The sequence below is a fragment of the Bison bison genome, unplaced genomic scaffold, assembly GCF_000754665.1.
Source record: "Bison bison bison isolate TAMUID 2011002044 unplaced genomic scaffold, Bison_UMD1.0 scf7180017864114, whole genome shotgun sequence".
Taxonomy (NCBI): Eukaryota; Metazoa; Chordata; class Mammalia; order Artiodactyla; family Bovidae; genus Bison; species Bison bison.
In genome coordinates, this window is record NW_011494686.1 from 386945 (window position 1) to 392978 (window position 6034).

Genomic DNA, 6034 nt, shown 5'->3' on the forward strand with positions numbered 1-6034 from the left:
ATCCTTCAGAAGAACTTGCCTGAGGATTCTTTGCAAACCTGCTGAGTTGGTCAGAAGTCCCTTGAGCCGTACCCTTTCTGTGTCTTTTTCGGATCCCCTGCGACACTCCGGTCTCAGGCGCCTTTCTATGCTAAACCCGAAAGTCCACCTGGCGTTGTGCAAGTTCCTTCCCTCCTCCTGCGCCGAGGAGGTTCAAAGATTGGGGCTTGTGAGGCTGAGCAGACAGCCTGCCCTCTAGCCCCGGCGAGCCCTGCCTGCAAATAGGGAATTCCACTCCGGCCAAGCTTGATGCCTTCCAACCCTGTTCATCTCTATCTTTTGAGCAACTCAGAAGTGGCCACAGGAAAATAAGAGATGTATCCTCATGTAGCGTTTGAAAAGAGTTTAGGCGGGAGGTGGCCTGAAATGCATGCTGAAACACTGAGTTGGTGATGCAGGTGGAAATAGGAAAAAGTTAGCTTGAGTGAGGAGCCGGGCAGCCTGAGCACACATGTAACCTATACCCCATTCTGAGGATGCCGGATGAGTGTTGGCTTTTCCCTCTTAAAAAGACCTATCCATGCAGCAGTCTGGGAAAAATATCCCATGTCACCGCGCCCCGCCCCCCCATTCCCCATTTTGCATTAAGGAAGATGGAAACCTACTGACTGAATTGTCTCAGGTACCCGGCCCAGAGCCTGGAACAGTGCAAATTCAATGAATGAATGAGTTGAAAGAAATATGATTTCATGGGAAGAATTCAGTGAGTGAGCCATCTCTAATTTTAGAAGCAAGTCACTCAACTTCTCTGGGTGATGACCAGGGTTCATTTTGGTTCTGTGACCTCTTTGGTGTTGTAGAATGAGGATTGGGAATCACTTTGGAACATGTGGCTGGTGGGCTATTGGGTTGGTGGCTCTCCAGTGTCTTGGCATTGTGTGTGTGTTGGGATGAGGGTGGGGAGGGGCTGTAAATATGTAGGTGTAAACGGAGAGAGGAGGAGACGAAAAGGACGTGGGATGTATGTGTGTGTGTGTGTGTGTGTGTGCAGTGGACATGAGGAGAAGGACTCTTTCCTTTTGTAGCTTGGTCTTAACTAGTGTCGCTGGCTGGGGGAGTGTTCTTTCTCACTGGCTCTAGCAGCTCCCTCTGGCTCGAGGGGTATGAGGAGGGAGGCTTTGGTGTGGAGAGAGGCAGATGGCAAAGCCAGTTTGGCCACTGGCAGAAAGCTATTTATGTGACTGCATATTCACTCTTCTGCCAACAGGACACACGCCTGTGTTCCAGCAGCAGCCAGTGCATCTGGGGGCCCAGCTGTCAGCCCTTCTCTCCAGAATGTAGACTTTCTGGCATTTGTGAATTGACTCCCTACTCCTTTTGATTCTTATCCTTTACTGTAAGAACCATAACTTATGCTTATGCTCTAGAGATCAACCAAAGTTTCTTTTTTCTCCTTTTCCAGAGAAGGACAGGAACACAGCGTTAGCTCACATGCCTTTGGCAAGTTAGGAGGGACCTGGCCTTTGTCCAGCTTGCCCCATAAAGTTCACATGGAGTTCATATCAAGACTAAGATCGCAGGATGTAAGTTAGGACACCTGAGTGTAAGTCGCTTCACTGTTAGGGCCTGGCTGCAGGAAAATGAGGCAGGTCACTTTTGTGTTCTGTTTCTCTTGTTCTACTTCTAAGAGGCATCAGTAAGATTCTGCAGTGTTCAGCAGTGACTTGATTAGGTAATTAGAAATTACAGTCGAGGTCAATCATTGGCATAATCAGTTGAGCTTTTCTAGAACATCTGAGTGAAGAGGTTGAGGAGAGACCTGAGACAGAGGGAGGAGGTACGGAAAGGGGAACAGTCAACTAGCTCAGACTGATTGTGTTTTCTGACACTTTAGGCTTTGTTTTGCAAAAATGGCATTTTCAGAATTGTGCCTTTAAGGGGTTTCTGCTTTTAATTGCCCTGTGTGATGCCTCCTGCATTCACTGAATACTTGTAGGGTTTATGTAACTTTGTTTTTGCTTTTTTTTCTTAAATGGTTTGGTCATTTGTGAATGCGTAATCTCTGAAAATTATGAAAACACCCCTATTGCCAATACGTTTCTAAATACAAAGCTGACGACCAAATTGTTACTTCTGTGAAGAATGTATTGAGGCTTTGAATAATCCACAGATGATTAAAGAAGTTGGAGTTGGGTTCTGTAGGGCCTGAATGTTTACTTCTGACTTTAGTTATGTAGCCAATCAACAAGTACTTCTCATCTACAGCTTGAGTATCGGGCTGGAGACACAGAGAGGAATCCAAGCGGAGGCCCTTGTGCCTGAGGTTACTGTCCTGTGGTTAAAGTTCAGGTCAATCTAGGAAATGCATTTGAACTCCTGTACGCATTGTGCCTAGTTCTTGAAGAAACAAAGGGTACATAGACACACAGGTTAAAAGATTCAGAGGATTCAGTGACAGGTTTTCTAACTTGGACAGAAACAAGAGCATGTTGCAAGTTAGAGTGGAAGTTTGGGAATTCTTTGGTATTTCAAGGAAGGAGTAGAACCTGGTCAGATTGGAAACAGCTGGGTCTGAGTAGGATGAGGAGACCAGTTTGGCCGGAATGGCGATTTCATTTGCGGGAGTAGATGAGATTGGTGGAAAGGTCAGTTTCCAATGATTGAAGCCGTAAAAGTGGGCTTGGAATGTAGGCTTTATGCTGTGGCGAATCACTGAGGGTTTTGCAGCAGAAGCCTTACGTAATGGGAAAGAGCTGCTTTAGAGGGACGTTTTGGTGTCTGTCTACGTATCGGGGGTAATTTTGGAGATAGCAGTGGGGGTGGGGAAGAGCAGGAGAGAGGAGAGTCTGGGATCATTGATTTATGTGATGGATTTGGAGATCTTTCACTGAATTCAATGGACTCTTTGTTTAGATGGCTTTTTTAGCCCTTTTCCTTTTTTTCACTCCTTTCTAGAATAATCAGTGTCTTCTTTCAATACAGTTTAAACTTTTGTAAGCCTTTCCTGTGATGTCTGTGTAGTTTCAGATGCTTATGTTTCCTAGTGATGTGTATTTACCAGAAATGGCAATAAGCCTTATATGCTTTTGCTGTAAAGTTTATAATTAGGCATTCCTGAGAGAAGATGTTCTGTGCTAGAGGAAGCCGTGTATGTTTTAAACAGATAGTCCTTACAGTCCTTAAGCACTTACATAGCTGAGTAGCAGGCTCTTTAGTAAACTCAGATTGTCTGGGGGGGGTGTGTGCGTGCGTGTGTGTGTGCGCGCATGTGTGCATGTGCGTGCGTGCGAGCGAGCTGGAGGGGCCCTCATTAGCCTTCTTTCATCACAGACCTGGGGAATCGTGTTACTGGTGGCCAGAACTAGAACGCAAGTCTTTCAAGTCTTGGTTTTGGTACTTCTTTTAGGCCTTGATATTTTGATGATTTTACTTTGGTTTTCTTAGGAGCATAAAAGTCCCCTTTTGCTGTCTTTGTGTTTCTTGTTCCAGAGACACAGTTCACATGGTAATTCCTTTTGGGGAAGTTTCTCAGGTTCCTATTGCATGGAAGCATAAGGAGATTTGGAGGACTTAAAAGAATTTCATTTAGTAAACTTGAGCCTTAGTCTCATTTGTAAAACGGGGTTGTTGCCTGTAGCCTTGAGCTTGACCCACACGTGCAAGTGTTTTGAAAACACAAGTGTGAAGCCGTTGTGTAGGTGTTATGGTTTGCCCAGCTAACGTTTTTTTCCTCTGACAAGCCAAATTTTGTTCAGATGTCTATGCTATTTCCCAAATGACTTATAGAAAGGTGCTTAGGGATGATTCTGGTTAGCCTGACTCAGTGGTTCTCAATCCTAATCCTGGTTGACCATTAGGATCACCTGGTAGGCTGCAGTCCATGGGGTCATGAAGAGTCCGACACGACTGAGTGACTTCACTTTCACTTTTCACTTTCCCCGCATTGGAGAAGGAAATGGCAACCTGCTCTAGTGTTCTTGCCTGGAGTATCCAGGGATGGGGGAGCCTGGTGGGCTGCTGTCTATGGGGTCTCACAGAGCTGTACACGACTGAGGCAACTTAGCAGCAGCAGCAGGGAGCTGTGAACACGCACGGTTAGGGTTGAGAAGTGCTGAACTCTTAACAACTCAGCATGGTCCACCTGTTTTCTGGGCTGGTAATTAGATGAATGAATGATTGGTATCTCACTTCTGACCGGGGAGACCTGATAGGAAGTCTGCTGCAGACACTGGAAAAGGTTTTCTTTTCTGAGAGAGGAGACTCATATGAAGGGTTCTTGCCTTCTGCGATGTGTGTCTGTATTGCCTGGAGCTGTTCCCGCCATCTCGGGAGGGCGAGTAGAACTAAGATAAGGAGTGGTAACTGAATCTGGAGTTTTGATGCTGTAATGAGAGCCACAGATGGTTCTGTGCCTGGCTTTCTGGTTCTTTAGTTGCTAAGTCGTGTCTGACTCTTGCGATCACATGGACTGAGGCCGCCAGGCTCCTCTGTCCATGGGATTCTCCAGGCAAGAATACTGAAGTGGGTTGCCATTTCCTTCTCCAGAGGATCTTCCCAACCTAGGGATCGAACCTGGGTCTTTGGACTGCAGGCAGATTCTTTACCGGCTAAGCTACAGGGGAAGTCTAACAAAATGGCAAGCCAGTTTCAGTTGGGTTTTCTGCTACTTAACACTCTAACTTTTTTTGTTTTTTGATTTTTTTTGGCTGCTCCTCATGGCTTATGGGCTTCCCTGGTAGCTCAGCTGGTAAAAAATCCACCTGCAATGCAGGAGATCCCAGTTCAATTCCTGGGTTGGGAAGATCCCCTGGAGGAGGACATGGCAACCCAGTCCAGTATTCTTGCCTGGAGATTCCACATGGACCGAGGAGCCTGGCGGGCTACAGTCCATGGGGGTTGCAAAGAATCAGATACGACTGAGTGACTAAGCACAGCAGAGTACATGTCTTGCAGAATTTTAGTTCCCCAACCAGCTATTGAACCTGGATCCTAACTAAGCTTTGAAAGTGTGGACTCCTAACTGCTGGACCACCAGGGAATTTCCAACATCCTGATTTTGATGAAGTGGGATAACTGTAAATTGTGGGCTGATGCTCTGATTAAGTAGAATTTAGAGAGGCCTGGAAGTAAAATGCTATTTAAAAAGTTAATAAATTAAATATAATTTTACTTTGAACGGAGGATACTCATCTGTATTCTTTGCCCCAAAGGAACTACTGTGGATCCCCTACAGTTCAGGGCATCACTTGGGGGTAAGTCTTAAACTCTCACTTGGGGTTTTACTACTGACCTGGTCTCTAGTGCTAGGGTAGACTTGCCATGAAAAAAATTCCTATCAGTCTTGACCTGGAATGTGGACCCAGACAGGCTTTAAAGGTTTTCAGTACTGTACTCACTGCAAAGGTGGTCCTTGTCTCCATTTAGAGTAGTTCCTATCAATATTCAGCACCCTCCACCAGCCAGCCCTGCTTGTGTGGAATGTCTGCCTGGTCAGTGAGTCATCTGCTGCTCTGGGTCTTCCTGCCGAACTGCTTTTTCCCTGCCCTCGCATTTGCTACCTTCTACTGAACTTTCTTTGACTACCTCCTCTTCACTCTGTTTTTTGGTGGGGGGACCAGAGAGCATCATTGACTTCCAGAAGAGGCAGAAGGCAGAGGAGGACATTTTTGTGTTTTAATTTTTAATATAGCTGGTGAGAGAGTATAGTATAGGAGATTAAGAGCACAGCCAAGGCGCTACCACTTATTCACCCTGGGACCTTAGTCATGTTGGTTAGCTTTTCTGTATCTGTGTTGTCATCCATAAAATGGAGATGATGAGACTTCCCCGGCAGTCCGGTGGTTAAGACTCTGTGCTTACACTGCCAGGTTCACAGGTTCAACCCCTGGTCAGTGCACTAAGATCCCACATGCTGCAAGGTATGGTCAGAAAGTGAAAAGAAAAAAGAAAATGGAGAGTGTTTCAAACAAGCACTCAAACGTGAACAATTATGATGTATTGTCTAATTTGCAGGTATACATTTTTTAAAATATAAATTTATTTAATTGGAGGCTAA